The sequence below is a fragment of the Gorilla gorilla genome, chromosome 6, assembly GCF_029281585.2.
Source record: "Gorilla gorilla gorilla isolate KB3781 chromosome 6, NHGRI_mGorGor1-v2.1_pri, whole genome shotgun sequence".
Classification (NCBI taxonomy): Eukaryota; Metazoa; Chordata; class Mammalia; order Primates; family Hominidae; genus Gorilla; species Gorilla gorilla.
Genome location: NC_073230.2, coordinates 14,584,392 through 14,606,763, shown reverse-complemented (window position 1 = coordinate 14,606,763; position 22,372 = coordinate 14,584,392). Strand labels below are relative to the sequence as shown.

At 37.1% G+C, this 22,372-nt stretch overlaps 1 protein-coding gene across 2 annotated transcripts in view; it reads right to left on the bottom strand.

Annotated features, from left to right (window-relative positions):
• The window catches only part of C1GALT1 (core 1 synthase, glycoprotein-N-acetylgalactosamine 3-beta-galactosyltransferase 1), a 123,808-nt gene extending 108,919 nt beyond the window's left edge, over positions 1–14,889 (bottom strand). Inside the window, exon 1 of one of the 2 annotated variants that reach the window (XM_063708378.1) lies at positions 14,826–14,889. The gene's annotated coding sequence lies outside the window, so the exon portion shown is untranslated. The remainder of the gene's footprint in view (positions 1–14,825) is intronic. The other variant, XM_063708381.1, reaches the window with a different exon arrangement.
• Positions 14,890–22,372: the final 7,483 nt, after the last annotated feature.

Sequence of the window (22,372 nt, the reverse complement as noted above, 5' to 3'; positions counted from 1 at the left end):
GTGGAGTGACATATTTAAGTGGGTGAAAGAAAATGAAACCTATTAACTGAAATTTTATATCTAGCAAAACTGTCCTTCAAAATGATGGAAAAGTTAGGATATATTCAGATAAACAAAAGTTGAGTTCAACGTTTCCTTCCAACAAGAAATGCAAAGGAAGTCTTTCAAGTTGAAATGAAAAGACACTAGCCAGCAATTCAAAGCCATGTTAAGAAAATAAAGGCCTACAGTAAAGGTAGGGCAAATATAAGAACAAGTACTATTTAATTTTTGTTTGTAACTCTACCTTTTATTTTTAATAAGATTTAACAAACACATATATAAAAATAATAAATCTGTTGGGGACACAATGTTAAAGATGTAAAAAGACATTAACAATATAAAGGGGGAAGATAAAGATGTATAGTAGTATAGTTTTTAAATGTTTTTAAAGTTAAGTTGGTATCAATGCAAAATATATCGCCTTAAATTTAGGGCATTAAATGTAATTGCTATGGTAACCACAAAGAAAATATCTAAAAGATATATACAAAAGGAAATGAGAAGCAAATCAAAATGGTTCACTACAAAAAAATCAACTAAACATAAAAGAAGGAAATAATGGAGAAAATAAGAGAGGAAAAAAGTATGACATACAGAAAACAAGTATCAAAATGGCAGAAATACTTCATTATGAGTAATTATTTTAAATATAAATGGATTAAACTATTCACTCAAAGGCAGAGATTGGCAGAATGGATAAATGCTGTCTGTAAGAGATTCACTTTAGATTTAACGACACAAATAGGTAGAAAGTGAAAGAATGGAAAAGATATTACATCCAAATAGTAACCAAAAGAGAGCCAAGGAGGCTATACTAATATTAGACAAAAAACTTCAAGTCAAAATCTGTTGTAATGACAAAGAAGGACATTATATATTGATATATAGATAAATATATATATCATCAAAAAGTTATCATAATTATAAACATACATGCACCAAACAACAGAGACCCAAAATGTTTCAAGCAAATATTGACAGAATTAAAGGCAGATAAATAGTTGTACAATAATAGTTGGAGACTCCAATACTTACTTTCAAAAATGAATAGAATATCTAGACAGAAGATAAGTCACAAAATAAAAGACTTGAATAAGCCAACTAGATCTAACATGTGTATATAGAACATTTTACCCAATAACAGCAGAATACATATTTTTCTCAAGGGCACATGGAAGATTCTTTAGCATAGATGATATGTTAAGCCACAAAACAAGTGAATAAATTTTAAAAAGTTGAAATCATACACAGTATCTTTTCTGACCAAGTAGAATGAAGCTACAAATCAAAATCAAAGGAGAACTGCAAAATCCACAAATATATGGAAATTAAACTACACACTACCAAACACTCATTGGTCAAAGAAGAAACTACAATAAAAATTAGAAAATAATGAAAATGAAAACACACATATTAAAACATAAGATGTTTTTGTTTGTTTGTTTGGAGATGGACTCCTGCTCTGTCACCCAGGCTGGAGTGCAGTGGCATGATCTTGGCTCACTGCAACCTCTGCCTCCTGGGTTCAAGTGATTCTCTTCCTCAGCCTCCTGAGTAAGTGGGATCACAGATGCCTGCCACCATGCCTGGCTAATTTTCATATTTTTAGTAGAGATGGGGTTTCACCATGTTGGCCAGGCTGGTCTCAAACTCCTGACCTCAGGTGATCTGCCCGCCTCGGCCTCCCAAAGTGCTGGGATTACAGGCATGAGCCACTATGCCCAGCCTAACATAAGATGTTTAATAATGAAAACTAAGACACATATATTAAAACGTCAGATGCAGCAAAAACAGTGCTCAGAGGCAAACTTATAACTATAAATTCCTACATTAAAAAAGACAAAAGATAACCAATGGCCTAACTTTATCCCTTGAGAGACTAGAAAAGGAAGAGCAAACCAAACCCAAAACTAGACAATGGAAGGAAAGAAAGATTAGAGCAGAGATCAATAAAACAGAATAAACAATAGAGAGAATCAGTAAAACCAAAATTTGGCTCTGTAAAAAAAGTAATCAAATTGACAAACCTTTAGCTAAACTGACAAAAGAAAAAAGAAAGACACAAATGATTAAAATTTAAAATGAGAATAGGGGCATTACTGCCAGCTCTGGATAATCTAGATGAAATGGATAAACACACAAATTAACTAAACTTACTCAAGATGAAATAGAAAATTTCACTAGACCTATAACAAGGCCAGAGATTGAACCAGTGATCAAAAACCTGCCAACAAGGAAAAGTCCAGGACCAGATAGCTTCACTGGTGAACTTTGCCAAATATTTCAAGAAGAATTAACACCAATTCTTCTCAAACTCTTTCAGAAAATAGAAGACGAAAGAACACTTTCTAACTTTTTCTGTGAGGCCAGCATTACCCTGATACCAAAGTCAGAATAAAGACATCACAAAAAAGTGCACACCAATATCCCTTCTGAATATTGAAGCAAAAATCTTCAACAAAGCACTAGCAAACTGAATCCAACAGCATACTTAAAAGACAAACAACATGATTTAAAAATGGACAAAAGACTTGCATAGACACTTCTCAAAAAAATGTACAAATGGCTGATAAGCACATGAAAAGATGTTCAACATCCTTAGTTATTAGGGTAATGCAAATCAAAACAACAATGAGGTACCATTTCACACTTACTAGGATAGCTGTAAGATTAAGAAAAAACAAAACAAAATATCCAAACAGAAAATAACAAGTGTTGACAAGGATGTGGAGAAATTGGAACATTTGCACATTACTGGTGGGAATGTAAAATGGTGTAACCACTGTGGAAACCAGCATGGCAGTTTTTCAAAAGGCTAACCATAGAATGACCATACAACCCAGCAGTTTGGCTCTGAGATATACACCCCAAATAACTGAAAACAGAGACTCAAGAGATATTTGTACATGAACGTTTGTTGTGACCTTCATAATAGCCAAAAGGTGGAAACAACCCAAGTGTTCATCAACCAAGAAATGGATAAACAAAATATTTTATACACATACAGTGGGATATTATTCAGCCATGAAAAAAATCAAGTTTTGATATATGCTACTACATGGATGAGCCTTGAAAACTTATACTAAGTGAAATAAGCCAGAGAAATGACAAAGTATTGTATAATTCCACTTATATGAAATATCTAGAAGAGGCAAATTTATAGAGACAGAAAATAGGTTAAAGGTGGAGGGGATGAGGGAGTGTTGTTGCTTAATGGTTATTGAATTTGTTTTGGGTGCTGGAAAAGCTTCGTTAACAGATAGTGGTGGTGTTTGCACAATAGCATGTATGCAATTAATGCCACTGAACTGTACCCTTAAAATGGTTAAAATGTCATACTTTGTGTTGTGTATATGTTATCATAATAAAAAAAGAAATGATTCTGTGTATATTTGTAAATTATAGTGTTTTGCTGAAGACAGGAATAATGTTGGCAGAAAAGGCAAATGCATTGCTTCCTTTTTTAGAGACTTTAATTATTTGTAGGTAGACAATATTCTTACAGGTAATTAAAGTATTCTTAGTTGTCTTTTTAAAAATACCACATTTTAATTCATTTGAAAAGGAATTGAGTAATCTTGATAGATTATCATACACCTACTTGATGAAATATTTTGTAACCGCGAAAATGGTAACTGTTAAGAGTTATCATTAACAGGAAAAATAGGAGAAGATTGCTGGAAGAAATCTCTCTACTACACCTATTAGGTTTGTTGTCTCAGCTGGGGCCTGACGGCTTTCCTTTTACTTTTCCAATTCGTTCTCTTTCCCATTTCCCATGAAAGTTACTTGGATCAATATTCACACTCCTTTATTTGCTTCACTTTTATTCTCACCAGGTGGTATTTTTTAAGATAATATACCTCAACTCCTTCTCTTCTACCTGCAAACTTCCCTCAGTAGCAGCTTCTGAAGTGTTGTCTCCTCCTGTTCTAGGCTGGCCTTCCAGCCCTACTCTGCTTTGGAGACCAGCCCCTCCCTCCTCTTCAGCACTTGCCTCAGCAACTAACCTGCATCTTTTCTAAATTTCCAATTTCTGTCACGCCCCTGACTTCTATATCCCATTACCTTACCACCCTCTACAACTGCTGCACACTTCTTTCCTTTGCATTATCACTAGGTTTTTTGAAACAGCAGTCCGCATTCACCATCTCTACTTACCTATTCATGAATTTGTTCATTCCCTTGTGAAATGTGGAGAACATGCTTCTTTATAGATGGCATCAGAATTTCTCTAAGAAAGAAAAGTGTCTTTCTTTGAAAGAAAATTTAAAACCTTGAAAAAAATGGAGTAGAAGGTAAGATTCTTAGGATTCCATAAGGCTGATGCTAACCAAGCCTTCAGAGACAAGGACTAAGCTGCTCATTCTGGGTCTAGGAGAATGTTTTTGCTGCTTCATAGGAGTAGGGAAAGGGAGGGTGAGAAAAGAGGAGAAAGAACAGTTTCAGGAGAATAAGGGTCTGGGCGCTGTGAGAAGAGGCCTGGGGGTAGTAGGCCAAGGAAAGAGCTGTAGTATCAGGGGGTCCAAATTTTGGTGAATTGGAATGTCCAAGGACAATCTTATAAGATGTCAGCATACCACAGATTCTGCTTGAAAAGACTCTCTCAATGATTATCACTTGGGGAAAAAAAAAATGAACAACAAAAAAAACTTACATAATTCCATGAAATGGCATCTTGATTGGACATATTAAATATGTATTACTCTTAACAGTATTCTTTAGAAAATAAACATGGGAGATTTATCGTTGTTTATATATTTTATAAATTTACATATAGTTTAAATATGTGATGTGTAATGTGCAGTATAACATTTTTAATACATAATGTATAACATTCTTAATACACTATTTTATCCAGGAAAGCAAATGTTTCATAAAGAGTAAGTCAGTTAATCTCAATGAATGCTATTCTCCCAATATTATGTCTAGTTTGGATTGCTGTTCGGGGCAAACTCCTGAGAAACAGGACCTGTTGCTCTCAATTTATCTGTACACTGCATAAGCAATTTCATTGCTGTTTAGCCAGTAGGGATCTGAAAAAGGAGCAGAGATAGAATCTGAAGGAGTATAGGTAAAGAATATGCAGCTGAACTACTGGTCTTCCTCCCTGGCCCAGAGTGACTTTTCCAGACCCTGGGGTAATACAGAGGAGCATTTATGTGGAATACTCTGAGCCTGGTGTCCAATCAGGGGATGCCCTCCTCAACTCAAATCATAAAATTTGTCATGGCTTAGCACAGTTTAGTGGAAAGATCTTGGTCTTTGAAGTAGGACTGATGTGTTTGAATTCCAGCTGTAAATAAAAAGGACTAACATGATTAGTTAAAGTGGAGAAAGCTCTAAGAAGGAAGAACTGAGTCCAGGACTCCTTGTATAACTACTGCTGCATGCTTACTATTGTATTACACAGTGTGCTAAGCACTTGCCTTACTGATTTAATGTTTACACCAACCCTCTGTGGTAGGCATTAGCAACTCCATTTAACTGATTTTTAAAAAATGTAGTCTTAGAGATTAAGCATTTTGTAAATAGTATAATACGGATTTCAACCCGGTTGTTTTTAACTGCTTTATTCAGGTATAATCGACATTCAATAAGTATACATAAAGTGTATAATTTGATGTTGTGACATATGTATACACCCACGAAACTATCACCGCAGTGAAGATAATGAATGTATCTATCACTTCCAAAAGTTTCCTCCTGCCACTTCCCACCCTGCCCCATCTCCAAGCAACCACTGATCTGCTTTCTGTCAATAGAGATTAGTTTGCATTTTCTAGAGTTATAAAAATGATATCATACATTATGTGCTTTTTCATATCTGGTTTTATTCACTGGCATTGTTACTTTGAAATTAAACCATATGTTTATCAATAGTTTATTACTTTTTATTGTTCAGTAATATTCTATTATAAGAATATACCACAATTTTTGTATTCATTCAAATACTGAAGGACATTTAATCCAATTGTTTCTCACCCTAAACCTGTGCTACACTGTCATCCCAGCTCCATCACTTATTGTGTGGGCTTAGGAAACCTAATTATTCTCCCTGAGTCTTGGTTTTTCTCATGATAAAATGGCAGTAATATACGTTTTTTTCACATGGTTGTTATCAGTAAATGAGAGAACGTGAACACGCCTAGTACAGGTGTCCCTTATCTCAAGTGCCTGGGACCAGAAGTATTTGGGACTTCAGACTTTTTGAACTTTTGGAATATTTGCATATACATAATGAAATATCTCTGGGATGGGACCCAAGTCTAAACATGAAATGTATGTTTCATATACACCTTATACACATAACCTGATGGTAATTTTATACAATATTTTCAAAAATTTTGTGCATGAAATGAGTTTTTCTATTCTGACTGTGACTCATCACATAACATTAGGTGTGGAATTTTCCACTCGTAGCATCATGTTGATGCTCAAAAAGCTTTGGATTTTAGACCATTTCAGATTTTGGGTTTTTGGATTACAGATGCTCAACTGGTACCATGTGATCATAAATTGGTGCTTACAACTATTCATTTTTTTTTCTCCTGAAAGGGAACATATCGGAGAAGGAAATGAGAAAAGATATAGCAGTACATGCCTTTCTCGACTCTTTCTTCCTGTCTTGAAAGCTTTGAATTCTTGCATCTAGAGCTTCCTACACTGAAACGTCCTCTTAATCTTTCTCACTTTGATTTCTCCTACACCTGTCTCATCTGCACCCCATGGATATGATGTTTGTCTTTTCTCTCTAATCCAAATATGGACACAGTTTTTTTCTTATTCCCTTAGCATAACTGAAATAGAGTGATGCATTCACAAAAATTAAAGGATAAATTAAATGGGTATAATTATGTAAAATGAAGCAACGGAAAAATAGTCAAGGCTCCTAGATGCATGCTTTATTCCACATAATCCCACCACAGTGAGTAAAAGGGCTTTATTTAGTTCCATATCTGCTTGCACAAGGATCACCATCTTCTAACACAGATGGGTGGGCACAACCTGGCCTGAGCTCCTTCCTAACCTGCCTTCTGTCTTTCAGTTATCTGGCCATCTTCTCTTCCTGGCTACTGTGATTTCTAGTTCTGTTCACATAAAAATGACAGACCAACCTTTTATTCTAAATTCAAACTTCTCAGGCACTGTTTGGTCCTTCTCTGAGGCTTTCAAATCTAAAAGAAACACATAAATGAATAAAGTTGACAGGCAAGGTTAATCTTTACTAGGGTTTCTAGGGCATTTTACTCACCCTACACATCTTAAATAATACAAAATAATATTTACATGCAATCAAAGGCAGCAAACCCAAGGTGAACACTGTAATGGTTTGCCCTGTTCCTCCTTCAGGACAGAAAGATTTATTTCCACAACTATTGGGAGTGCTGCCAGCAGATGACCTTGAGCTTACAGCCCTCTCAGGGAACTGCCTCAGGTGCAAACAATTAAAGCCATGCCCCCTCAGGCACCCACATCCAATGACTGATCAACATAGGGGTATTAAAAATAGAGCTTTCCTTCCCTGACCTGTGATACTCTTTAGGGCCATTCCACCTTCAGAGTTCCTCATCAGGTTGACTGAGGACTTTAAGACTATATCACAGCTCAACTTTTCCCACTGTACAATCCTGCTTCTGTCTCTTTCCATGCACAGGTGCTGATCTTAAAAGTCTTCCCTAATAAACTTTCTACATGCTGATCTCCATTTCAGAGTCTGTTTTCTGGAAAACCCAGCCTATGGCAAAATGTAAAGCAAGAGGAGAGCTGTATCCCAATCCTCCTGAAATCCAAGCTCCTTTTTAGGTATCTCAGATCAATAGGTTATAGAATTTGACTTACTTCTGCTTACTTAGAGTTAGCTCTTCATACATCATAGACCCGTTAACATTAATGTTCCACATGAGAAATGAAGAAAGGTGTAATGAAGGGATCCAGTTTCAGCTTTCTACATATGGCTAGCCAATTTCCCCAGCACCATTTATTAAATAGGGAATCCTTTCCCCATTGCTTGTTTTTCTCAGGTTTGTCAAAGATCAGATAGTTGTAGATATACGGTGTTATTTCTGAGGGCTCTGTTCTGTTCCATTGATCTATAACTCTGTTTTGGTACCAGTACCATGCTGTTTTGGTCACTGTAGCCTTGTAGTATAGTTTGAAGTCAGGTAGCATGATGCCTCCAGCTTTGTTCTTTTGGCTTAGGATTGACTTGGCGATGCGGGCTCTTTTTTGGTTCCATATGAACTTTAAAGTAGTTTTTTCCAATTCTGTGAAGAAAGTCATTGGTAGCTTGATGGGGATGGCATTGAATCTATAAATTACCTTGGGCAGTGTGGCCATTTTCACGATATTGATTCTTCCTACCCATGAGCATGGAATGTTCTTCCATTTGTTTGTATCCTCTTTTATTTCCTTGAGCAGTGGTTTGTAGTTCTCCTTGAAGAGGTCCTTCACATCCCTTGTAAGTTGGATTCCTAGGTATTTTATTCTCTTTGAAGCAATTGTGAATGGGAGTTCACTCATGATTTGGCTCTCTGTTTGTCTGTTGTTGGTGTATAAGAATGCTTGTGATTTTTGTACATTGATTTTGTATCCTGAGACTTTGCTGAAGTTGCTTATCAGCTTAAGGAGATTTTGGGCTGAGACAATGGGGGTTTCTAGATAAACAATCATGTCGTCTGCAAACAGGGACAATTTGACTTCCTCTTTTCCTAATTGAATACCCTTTATTTCCTTCTCCTGCCTGATTGCCCTGGCCAGAACTTCCAACACTATGTTGAACAGGAGCGGTGAGAGAGGGCATCCCTGTCTTGTGCCAGTTTTCAAAGGGAATGCTTCCAGTTTTTGCCCATTCAGTATGATATTGGCTGTGGGTTTGTCATAGATAGCTCTTATTATTTTGAGATACATCCCATCAATACCTTATACAAAAATTAATTCAAGATGGATTAAAGACTTAAACGTTAGACCTAAAACCATAAAAACCCTAGAAGAAAAGCTAGGCATTACCATTCAGGACATAGGCACGGGCAAGGACTTCATGTCTAAAACACCAAAAGCAATGGCAACAATGGCAACAAAAGCCAAAATTGACAAATGGGATCTAATTAAACTAAAGAGCTTCTGCACAGCAAAAGAAACTATCATCAGAGTGAACAGGCAACCTACAAAATGGGAGAAAATTTTCACAACCTACTCATCTGACAAAGGGCTAATATCCAGAATCTACAATGAACTCAAACAAATTTACAAGAAAAAACAAACAACCCCATCAAAAAGTGGGCGAAGGACATGAACAGACACTTCTCAAAAGAAGACATTTATGCAGCCAAAAAACACATGAAAAAATGCTCACCATCACTGGCCATCAGAGAAATGCAAATCAAAATCACGATGAGATACCATCTCACACCAGTTAGAATGGCAATCATTAAAAAGTCAGGAAACAACAGGTGCTGGAGAGGATGTGGAGAAATAGGAACACTTTTACACTGTTGGTGGGACTGTAAACTAGTTCAACCATTGTGGAAGTCAGTGTGGCGATTCCTCAAGGATCTAGAACTAGAAATACCATTTGACCCAGCCATCCCATTACTGGGTGTATACCCAAAGGATTATAAATCATGCTGCTATAAAGACACATGCACACGTATGTTTATTGTGGCACTATTCACAATAGCAAAGACTTGGAACCAACCCAAATGTCCAACAATGATAGACTGGATTAAGAAAATGTGGCACATATACACCATGGAATACTATGCAGCCATAAAAAATGATGAGTTCATGTCGTTTGTAGGGACATGGATGAAATTAGAAATCATCATTCTCAGTAAACTATCGCAAGGACAAAAAACCAAACACCACATGTTCTCACTCATAGGTGGGAATTGAACAATGAGAACACATGGACACAGGAAGGGGAACATCACACTCTGGGGACTGTTGTGGGGTGGGGGGAGAGGGGAGGGATAGCATTAGGAGATATACCTAATGCTACCTGACGAGTTAATGGGTGCAGCACACCAGCATGGCACATGTATACATATGTAACTAACCTGCACATTGTGCACATGTACCCTAAAACTTAAAGTATAATAATAATAAAATAAAATTAAAAAAAAGAAAAATAGCTAATAAAAAAAAAAAAGAAATGAAGAAAGATAAATCCAATGCAACCTATCAGGCCTGTCCACAAATGAGCCCATAATCATTTCACCATGCTGATCAATGACAATTGCTAAAGTTTTTGAACTGTTCACATTTAATGAGAGAGTAGAATTTTGAAGTACTTTCAGTAAGTCAGCCCTCTTTCTGACCTCTTTATGACTGTGTTTGCCTTAAGGTAAACTTCAATAGAATCTTCGGCACTTGCACACATATTTTAAGGATACGCGAAATAGCACCTACCATAGAAAATATGGAAAGTATTTATGTTTTCCTATATTTCTAATTTTTTTAATAGCATTGTGACACAATCTGATAGAGTATGAAGTATTAGAAAACATGTATTTTAATCCTGGCTCTACTATTTACTGACTACTATCTACTATTTTCTGAGCCTCATGGTCCTCAACTTTGTAAAAGGAAGACGATGATGCCTGTCTTTTCTAGTGGTTGTGCTGGTTAAAGGGGAGGATGTTTGCAAAGGGTCTAACATGTTATAAGTATTCAATAAATGGTAGTTATTTTTATCAGCAACTCTTATAATAAAAAGTGGACTGATAAAAATTTTAAAACTAAATATCTTTTTAACAAGTACTTCAATTTATTGCCACATTTTTTAGTCCCTTGGCAACAAATTTTGGCTAGCAAATGTAAAGTTATTCACTATAAATATGTTTATACTAAAATGTTAGTGATTTTCATCCAAGGGGCAATTACCTTTAAAGTAAAGAAGTTAGGCTAAGTGAGTTGTAAGGTTTTTTTTCCCACTGTTAAAGCCTCAGAAGTTTATAGATTTGGATGATCTCCCCAAAATAGAAGCAAACGTTTCTGGGAATTTGAGTCTGTCCTTGGTAAGGATGGGTACATGTCAATAGAGCTATGGTTCCAAGTCCTCTTGACAAGTAGTTTACTTGCAAGTAGTTTACTTTGCACAATTATCATTGTGCAAAATACATGTCAGTACACAAGTAGTCGGTAATTTTGTGTAGTAATGACTACACAAGTAGTCATTATTATAAACTGGAAGTTACTGCCTATTATTCTGTCTTAGATTTCAGTTGCATAAATTCTATTTAAGTTGATTGTAAATTATGGCTCATTGTTTTCTCTCAATACTCATTACTTCTGCTGATTAGTACTGTGTTTGTGCGTATAGTTCTAAGGTTTTTTTCAGCTATAGTTCTAAGTCCTCTTGACCAGTAGTCTACTGGCAAATAATTCAGACAGCTTTCCCTCTGTCATCTGTTAACATTAGTCCTGGGGACTGGTTTCTCTGATAAAATTCCTGCAGCTACTTCATACCTTTGGACATGTACTTGGACACATGCCCTCTATTTCATCTTTTGTACCCAGGAATGAGTTGCATGTATGTCTCCATCCTTTGGAACCAACCTTACTTCTATCTTGAACTGAACTTGACTTCTCTTTTACTGAATGGATTTAGGCTAGCAGACACATAGACAATTTTATTTTCCTCCCCTTCTAAATATCTGTCTCTGCATCTATCTTCCTACTTCCTAAGAAGAGCAGTGTAGCCTCCTTTCTCATGAGAAACAGGGTAACATTTTGTCTTCCCGCCTGTTCTACATCAACTGCTTAATATATGTATTAGAACACTGTCAATCAAGGTAACATTATCTGTCCCCTTGTACATCAGACTTTTGTCAAGGATATACCTGATTAGGCAAATGGCAGGCATTAGGGGTTGGAGGTAGAAGGTGGAGGTTCAAGAAAGAAATAACACTCTATACAGTTGAAGACCAAAAAGATCTAGATGGAAGGTAAAGGTCATATGCAGAAACGGAATACAAAGAATTTTCCAGAGTTCAGAAGAAACAGATCTCTAGTTCCATGAGGCTATTGGAACGTGTACCCAATATAAAATGTGGAAAGGTACTAGGGACAAGAAGGACACACATGTGGGGCAGGAAAGAGCTGAGGGGAAGAGTAAGAATCAGGAAATTTAACTACTTTTACTTATGTATGAACAGCCGTTCACAGTGTTGCTGCCATTGATCTTTGAAGTGCAGACATATCCCTCAATTTATGAACATGGGTTGGTGCAAAGCTCCCTAGGATGTGAGAAAGGAAATGAAAAGAGATGCTGTGCTCCAGTTTACCAAGCTCGGAGCTGATAGCTGAAAGGCCAGTTCCCTTTTCTTCCATTACATGTTAAGTATGTTTTTGTGAACTGTAGTGATACTCTTTGTAACACTGTTTCTATAGGAAAATGCCTTCTTTGAATTGAATCACATTAAAATGAATTTTTTGAATATAGCTTACATGGAGACAGCGAATGTTTTTAACTTTGCTAACATTATCTAAAGATTGCAGATAAAGAAAATCTACGTGTAAAAATAGTGACTTTCCAAAGGCATTACTATCAAATTAAGCTAAAATTAGAATTCATACACCTTCATTTAGTCTGTAAGAGTTCTGTTTCTATTGAGCCTCTAGGGAACCTTTTGCCTTGAAGAGATTATTGGCGAAAGGGGACAAGAAGGAAGGAAACAAATCAGCACAGTCCAACACACCACTTTCTTTCCTTTCTCTTTCTCTTCTGCTTTGCATTTCTATTTCTCTTCCACTCTATTTCCTCCTCCCCCTCCTCTTCCTGTTTTCTTTCTTTCCTTCTTTTTCTTTGCTTCCTAGTCTTTTACTGCTCTTGGTATTTGTCCTGTGTCTTTCCAATCTCTTCCTTTTTATTTTTTAGTTCTGCTTTTTATATCTGCCCCTCCTAGTAGAGAAAAGGTGGTCAATATTACAGTCATTCAAAAATAAAAATTAAGTACTTAACTCTTTCTGGCTCTGTGCCAAGCATTGTAAAAAGAAAATTACATAGACAGTTTCTGACCTCCAAAAGCATACAATCATTTGAGTCCCAGCTGTGATTTTATAACACCTTCATGATTCTTGACTTTTTTTTTCCTGTTTCTAAGTCCCATTAAAAATCTGATGATAGCAATGAATTGCTTCACTCCAAAAATGCATAAGTCACAAACATGCCCTATTTGCATATAATTTCAGAAGATTCAAAAACTCCCTGAACCCCTTAATAGCTTATGACCGCCCTCAGATCAAGAACCCTGCTCGTTGTCTCAATATATTTCACAAATGTCACACAGTTTGAGATAGAATGCCTTAAAACACAGTTAATTTTAATCCATTAAGAAAATCAATAGGCCGTCTAACAGCCATTTTGTGTGTTTGGGTAGGCAAAAAGGGAAAGAAATGTTATCTAATTACCAGTAGGTCATAACATTATCCAAAAGGAACAAACACTTATTTGACCACCTATTACATGTCATATATGCGTATATGAGTCCTACATGATACAGCTTTTATAAAATTATAGATGAAATATATATGTATATATACCTACACATGCATACATATATAAATAGATACATGTGTATATACCTGTACATTTATACAAATGTTTATAGAATATATAAATATATATAAATGTATGTGTATATAATATGTAAAATATAATGAAAAAACATACTAAGTGTTTACAATAGCTATGTTATATAGGAATCATTATACTCAGATATGGAAATTAAAACTCAGAGAGATCAAACAGCTGACTCGGGCTACCTGCTAGTGAACAGTAGAATCAGAATTTGAATCCACATCTAACTCCAATGCCTTCTTGGAGACTTATTTTTCCTTTCTATTCAACATAAAACTCAGCACATAGGAGGTGTTAATGGAATACTGGAATGCTGATTGAATTAGACAGAACAGAGTCAGGTACAGAGCCCTGCAGTAGATCACTGGAGACTAGAGACCACTCTTCCTAACCCCACCCTAACCTCCCATTTAATTTCTTTTCTTTAGCAAAAAGGAAGGGACATTCTAACAGGTTCTAAAGACTAGAGTGGACTCTACAAAACTTCAGAGGGATATAGTAATTTTACTTTATTCATCAGAGAAATATTTCAGCTGTGGTCATGTGAGGGTAACAGGCTTGAATATACCAATTTTCATGTGAAAGGAATGTACTGCTAAGTTAATGCAACAGCAACTTGAGGAAACTACTTTTGATTTAGCAAGTTATCTGAACATTAAAGGAGGCATTCTGACTGAGGTTCCTGAAATATAAAGAACAATTTGAAACATGCCTGGGAGGAAAATACAGCAATTTTAGCAAAAAGACAGTTCTCAAATAAAGTCTGATTTTAAAGGAAAGGAGATCTCATTGATTGAAGGAATTGTTCAGAATGTACATGTACATACCCTTACTGAGGCTAGCTAATGAAGAAACTGAAATTTGAAGTGTGGTGGTAAAGAAAATGAAAGCAATATAAGAATGTTGGCAACTTTGAGATAGAAGTTGATTATACTTCAAAAGAGTATCTTTAGGGAAGCTAATAGACACCTAACTAAGTTGAACAGAAACTATATTGAAATAAATATAATCTTAGAAGCCAGTCAAGACAGTAGAGCAACACGGAATCAGTGCCTCGATTGGTAGATTCATGATTTAAAAATAAACCCATCTTGACTTCAAGTCAGGGCAAGGTTATGGTGTACAGTTTTTTAATTTCCCCAAATCCATTCCTAAAAGCATACTGAACAAACTAGAATAGCAAAAGATAAGTTCTACTCACCACATCCTCCAGAAAGCCAACGGAAAAAACATCCCCACGAGCCTCAGAATGCCAGTGGGTTTTGCCCCACCCAAACCACAGACAACAGCAGCAGAACTCATACAGAGCATGCCTAGTTTTAGCAGCTGTGCAGAGGCAGTGGACAGGAGAGAACAAGAGTTTAGAAGGTTCTACGAACACTGCAATACAGAAATTGTCCACAAATACTCAAAAAGAGAAGGTCTTACCTTGAGTGGGATTCTCAGCAAGTAAATATTGTGAAAATAACAGTAAAAAGGAGAAGGCTTCTGACTCCAATTTATGGCTGAGTAGAATAAAAATATCTCAGCCACACACTAAGAGAAAATGGGAAGATCAGAAGGTACTGGGTGGCTTATGTACTCAAATAACTCAGAAATAGCCAATAAAATATCTTTCCTGAGGAAAACACTTCTGTGAAGAAAATTCAAATTGAGCAGGATAGAAACTCTGAGAGTAAATCCAATATTTTGACGACCTTACAATGCCTTTGTTGTTTTTTGAGAGAAAAAGATCAAACACTGGGAGGTCAGGTGGGTCTCCAGAGAAGGCAGATCTCTGGAAGTGGGTGTGACGACACAAAGGCCATCTACGTCTACATGTGTATCTTAATCTATCTGCTATGTGATAATAATAGGGGAGGAATCTCTTAAGCACTGAAACTATAAAGGCTATCATGGCATATCCCATTTCCCTTCAAGGGAAGCATTTCCTAAAAGTACAGAACACCTGATTTTGTTTATACAAAAGCAACAGAAAGGATATGGTCGAACACAAAACAAGTACACTATGATAAAGAAAATAAACTAAATAATGAAAAAATGGGTAGTTAATATGTACCAGAAAAGACATAATTTAAAAAAATGAAAACTAAATAATATAACAAAATTAATGGAAGCAAATTAAGAAAATAATGGAAACTATAAAGTAACAGCGTATATTAGAACCAGGAAACTCAGAGACGAGATGGCTAAACATCAGTTGGGGATTGATATAATTCAGAACTGGAGTTGAGTCACTGGTCCATTTCCAATTTATCCTTTTTCATAAAATGTGGTCTCTTGTGGTCCCAATTGAAAGCCTAGTGTTTTCGTTTTTTGGTTTTTGTTTTATTTTAGATCTCATCCTCCTTGTGCAGCTCAGAACTCCAATTTTCCCCTCAACTCCTTGAGTCTATTGAAAGTTTTGTTCAAATTCTCATCCTTTGAGCCATTGTTCTCAAATAGGCAAATGCCTCAAGACTAAAAGCAATGGCACATGTCAGGCTCAGCTCTCTGGGGTTCCCTTTTCTTCTGGATCCTGGCCCCATAAGTCCTCACTACAAGAGTGGTTTTTCAATACCTTCAAATTGTTCTAAAACAACCTAGTTCACTATTTTCAGAAACAAGACTTGGGAAATACAATTTACAAAGGAGGAAAAGAAAACAGAAAGAAAGAAATAGAAAGGATCCGAGAGAAAAATTATAAATATAGAAGACAGGAAACGAAAATCCAACATAAGTGTAACTTATGTTGGAAGGAAAATGAAAGCAATGGAACAAAGGAAATACAAAAATCCATAATACAAAAAGACGTTCTTAAAATTAGAAAAAAATTGAACACATATTTTGAAAGAGCACACCATTAACCTTGGAAAAGTGGAGCCAGAATGGCCAATACCAAGACATATTCCAGTATAACTGGAAAATAAAAAAACTCTTTGAACATTCAGGCATAAAGACCAAGTCATCAAAAATAAAATCATAAATAAAATCATATTTACATCAGATTTCATAAGTCCATAGAGCAATATATTTATTAAAAAGAAAAAAGTAGGCTGGGTGCAGTGGCTCATGCCTGTAATCCCAACATTTTGGGAGGCCAAGGGGGGGCGGATCACGAGGTCAGGAGTTTGAGATCAGGCTGGACAACATAGTGAAAACCCATCTCTACTAAAAATACAAAAATTAGCCAGGTGTGGGGGTGTGCGCCTGTAATCCCAGCTACTAGGGAGGCTGAGGCAGGAGAATCGCATGAACCCGGGAGGCGGAGGTTGCAGTAAGCTGAGATCGTGCCATTGCACTCCAGACCAGGCAACAGTGCGAGACTCTGTCTCAAAAAAAAAAAAAAAAAATGAAATTTTTATGCATACCCAAACTTACTTTAAAATATAAAAGCTACAGAAAAATAAAGCAATTGTGAGCATGCAAGAACTGAATGAATATTATTCTCTAAGAAATATACAGAGAAAACAAGCTTCAACCAAAAAATCACAGGAAATGCTTCAGCTGAGTTCTAGACACATAATACCTTGCCAATAAATATTATTCGATCAAAGAGATAGATGTATGAATGCATGGATGGAGGAATAAATAAATTAATAAATTAATTAATACCTGGGAAGGAAAAGAAAAGATCTACCCATGTGTATTAGTCCATTTTCACACTGCTTCCCTGAGACTGGGAAGAAAAAGAAATTTAGTTGGACTTACAGTTCCACATGGCTAGGGAGGCCTCAAAATCATGGCGGGAGGAGGAAGGCACTTCTTACATGGCAGCAGCAAGAGAAAATGAGGAAGAGTCAAAAGCGGAAACCTCTGATAAACCCATTAGATCTCATGAGACTTATTCAGTATCACAAGAATAGCACGGGAAAGACTGGCCTCTATGATTCAACTACCTCCTTTTGGGTCCCTCCCACAACACACAGGAATTCTGGGAGGTACAATTCAAGTTGAGATTTGGGTGGGGACACAGCCAAACCATGTCATTCTGCCCCTGGCCCCTCCAAATCTCATGTCCTCACATTTCAACACCAATCATGCCTTCCAACAGTCCCCCGAAGTCTTAGCTTGTTTCAGCATTGACCCAAAAGTCCACAGTCCAAAGTCTCATCTGAGATAAGGCAAGTCCCTTCTGCTTGTAAGCCTGTAAAATCAAAAGCAAACTAGTTACTTCCTAGATACAGTGGAGATACAGGTATTGAGTAAATACAGCCATTCCAAATGGGAGATATTGGCCAAAACAAAGTGGTTACAGGGCCCATGCAAGTCTGAAATCCAGTAGAGCAGTCAAATTTTAAAGCCCCTAAATGATCTCCTTTGACTTCATCTCTCACATCCAGGTCTTGCTGATGCAAAAGGTAGGTTCCCATGGTCTTGGGCAGCTCCACTCCTGTGGCTTTGCAGGGTACAGCCTCCCTCCTGGCTGCTTTCACGGTCTGGCATTGAGTTTCTGTGGCTTTTCCAGGTGCACAGTGCAAGCTGTTGGGTAGATCTACCATTCTGGGGTCTGGAAGACAATGGTCCTCTTCTCATTGCTCCACGAGGCAGTTCCCCAGTAGGGACTCTGTGTGGGGGCTCCAACCCCACATTTCTCTTCTGCACTGCCCTAGCAGAGGTTCTCCATGAGGGCCCCGCCTTTGCAGAAAACTTTTGCCTGGGCATCCAGGCATTTCCATATATCTTCTGAAATCTAGGCAGAGGTTCACAAGTTCCTTATCTCCATCTGAGACACAGCCAAACCATATCACCATGTTACTGGTTACCACAGAACTAGGAATGTGAAGTCAATGAATATTAGTTCTGGGAAAGAAATTCTAGATTAAGTATATTTATACCTTCACATTTTAGATAGGTAAACTGTGTCTCAGCGTGACTTGTCCAACATGCCCAGATGGCCCATGGCAGAGCCAGAAAATGGATCCAGAATTTTCTGATGCTTAGTGAGGATCTCTTTAAAAATTTGGTCACTGGCTGACTGAGGTCAGTGGCTCACACCTGTAATCCTAGCACTTTGGGAGGCCAAGGTAGGTGGATCACTTGAGGTCAGGAGTTCAAAAGCAGCTTGGCTAACATGGTGAAACTCCATCTCTACTAGAAATACAAAAATTAGCCAGGCATGGTGGCACACACCTGTAATTCCAGCTACTTGGGAGGCTGAGGCATGAGAATTGCTTGAACCTGGGAGGCAGATGTTGCAGTGAGCTGAGGTCGTGCCACTGCACTCCAGCCTGGACAACAGAGCGAGACTCCATTTCAAAAAGATCGCAAAAACAAACAAACAGAAAAACAAAACTTGGTAACCAGCAAAATATAACTGTTAAGTATTGTTACTCACTCCTCTCTCTGGCCCCTGAATAAAGAAATCCTGCTCCCTATCCCAGAGTAAAATGTTTCTTGAGTGCCAGGCCATGATTTGTTTCATTAAGTATTAAAATTTACAAAAACAATTTATGTTTACTCTGGAAAAGTTAGAAAAAAATCTTTATTTATAATCCTATCGCTCAGAGATAACTACTATGTTATACATATTTTTGTTGTTACCTTTTAAGACATTTTTATTCTCTGAACAAATGCACACTCATGTTTAAAACAAAAATAGAATCATATGGTCATATTCTTTTGCAGTCTTTTTCTCTAAATATATCATAATCATCCTTCATTTTCAATAAATATAGAACTAAATCACATACACACAAACTTTAAAATGAATTTTATATCAATGAAAATGTAAATTTTAATATTACCTTATATTTTATTTTCCTGAGCATTTCATGATTTCAATTCATTCAATGTCATTTATAAATAGTTTAGCTTTTATGTGTCCTTAATTTATGTTTTCCCATTATATTTGGTTGACATAAATTTTAAGCTCGCCAAGATGATCACTTGTATCTCCTTGGTACCTGTTAAAACCTGGAGGCAGTGTCATCTGATAGGGTTTTCCCTTTGTGGGGGCGGAGGCGGGGGTTGTGGGGGAAGAAGTGGGAAAATATGAGAGAGGAGGAGAGAGTCACCAGGTCCAGCCAGTTCTTATACTTTTAAATAATTGAGGGAAAGAAAAGAATTTTGAAATAATAAATCTTTGCATAATAAGACTAGAGTATTATAGAGGTCAGGTGGCCAGGCGCGGTGGCTCACGCCTATAATCCCAGCACTTTGGGAGGGCTAGGCGGGTGGATTACCTGAGTTCAGGCATGTGAGACGAGCCTGACCAACAAGGTGAAACCCCATCTTTACTAAAAAATACAAAAATTAGCCAGGCACGGTGGCAGGTGCCTGTAATCCCGGCTACATGGTAGGCTGAGGCAGGAGAATCGCTTGAACCCGGGAGGCGGAGGTTGCAGTGAGCCGAGATCATGCCATTGCACGCCAGCCTGGGAGACACAGCAAGACTCTGTCTCAAAAAAAAAAAGAAAAGAAAAGAAATACAGGCCAAGTATAGTGTACAGTGGCTCATACCTGTAACCCCATCCCTTTGGGAGGCCAAGGTGAGAGGATTGTTTGGGGCCAGGAGTTTGAGACCAGTCTGGGTAACATAGTGAGGTCTTTCTCTATATAAAAGTTAAAAATCAAAAAATTAGCCAGACCACACCACTGCACTCCAGCCTGGGCAACAGAGTGAGACCGTCTCTTTAAAAAGATGGGAAGGGAAGCGTAGGGGAGGGGAGAGGAAGTGAGGGGGGTAGTGGGGGAGGGGAGGGGAGGAGACAAAAATTATGTTAAAAGCAGAAAATTTCCCTAATGAGCGTAGGTTATTTCTTTAGGAAATTGGAATCTATAATGTAGCAGTTGAGAGTTCTGGGGCCAAATTCCTCTGCAGGCCTCCTTAAGAACATATACCTTGGGGGGATATTGTGATCAAATTATGTAATGTTTGCAAAGTGCTTAACATAGTTGTTGACAAGTTTCAAAAAGTGTTAGCTCTGTTGCTCCTATGGTTGTTGATATTATTATCATTACTATTATCTCATGAAAGAGATATAAATGCCCCATTTATCCCATACCCTGACTTTCCTTGGGTATTGATATAATAGCTTTCGTCACTGTCAAATTTCACCCACTTACAGGTGATTGGCTTTTCCGTTTATACCACTCTATTTCTCTTGGTGTTAAAAACCCCACCCTTTTTTTCAGGGGTTTTTTTTTGAAAGGGAGAGTGTCCAGTGACGGCCCACTTCCTCTTGGAACACTGGTTAACATCTTTTTGACAGATTTTTGGACTGTCTTCTTGGCTTTGTATTCTGGTTCAGTGGCTACCAGCCACTGTATGTATATACACACACTGTATGTGTGTATATATATATACACACACTGTATGTGTGTATATATATATACACACACTGTATGTGTGTATATATATATACACACACTGTATGTGTGTATATATATATACACACACTGTATGTGTGTATATATATATACACACACACATATATATACATATATATGTATATATACATGTATATATATGTGTATATATGTATATATATAATTATTGTTGTTTTTGTCATTAAATATCTTTGGCTTTTGGCTCTGCAGCCCAAAGTTCAGTCCTGTCCTACCCTGCATTCTGGCTTCCACAATCATTGCCTGCATTTCACTTATCAAGACTTGTTTAATTAGGATCAGAAAAGAAGCTGGGTCACTAAGTAGAATAAACAAGGGTTTTGGAGTTATACAGACCTGGGTTCAAATCCCATACTAGTGATTGCTGGTTTTGTAACTTGAATCTGTTACAAGATCTCTCTGTGAGGCAATTTTATTATTAGTAAAATGGATAAGATAATGCCCATCTCAGCAGGGTTTGTGGATGATGAAATATTAATAGCATAATGGATATGTGTGGCATAAGTACCCCTCAATGTTAGTTTTAACTTATGTTTTATGTATTTAAATTTGAATATGTTTAAATTTACACCTTTCCTTCCTTCAGGAACTATTAAATATAATTCAAAGGAAATACAGTTCCTTAAAAAACTATATTTAAATTTGTATGTGTTTATACCTTTCTTTCCTTCCTTTGAATTATTGCATATCAAAGATTGCAACAGAAATATGCATGACAGTGATTTCAAATTTCTTTTCCAGCCACATTTGAATAGCAAAGAGTATCATTTTCTAGCTAATATATCACCATTATGTAGGTGAGTCTCTGTTACCTTATTTTTTACCACTCCTCAGGCAATTGCTTTTCTTGGAACCATTTGTTTCCATGTACTTGACCTTGGCTTACTTTCCGGCTTTATTACTTATCGTAACTATTAGTTTGTTTTATTACCTTTAATTAAGTTGTATTAGGCACCTGTAAATGGTGATGACCTTGTTTTTTGGTGGGCCAAGTTTCACCTTTACTGATTGAGGCAATTCAGTCCATTCATTTTGCCCTTTATGGCACTTCTGTCTCCATATTTCTCTCAGAAGAAATGTCAATTAAAAATATATTTTAGTAAAATGAGCATTTTAATTAGTATATATAATTTTAAAGTAGAAATTATTGGCTGGGCATGGTAGCTCACACCTGTAATCCCAGCACTTTGGGAGGCCAAGGTGGGTGGATCATGAGGTCAGGAGTTCGAGACCAGCCTGACCAACATGGTGAAACCCCATCTCTACTAAAAATACAAAAATTAGCCCAGCATGGGGGCACGTGCCTGTAATTGCAGCTACTCAGGAGGCTGAGGCAGAAGAATCGCTTGAACCCGGGAGGCAGAGGTTGCAGTGAGCAGAGATCGTGCCACTGTATTCCAGTTTGGGTGACAGAGCAAG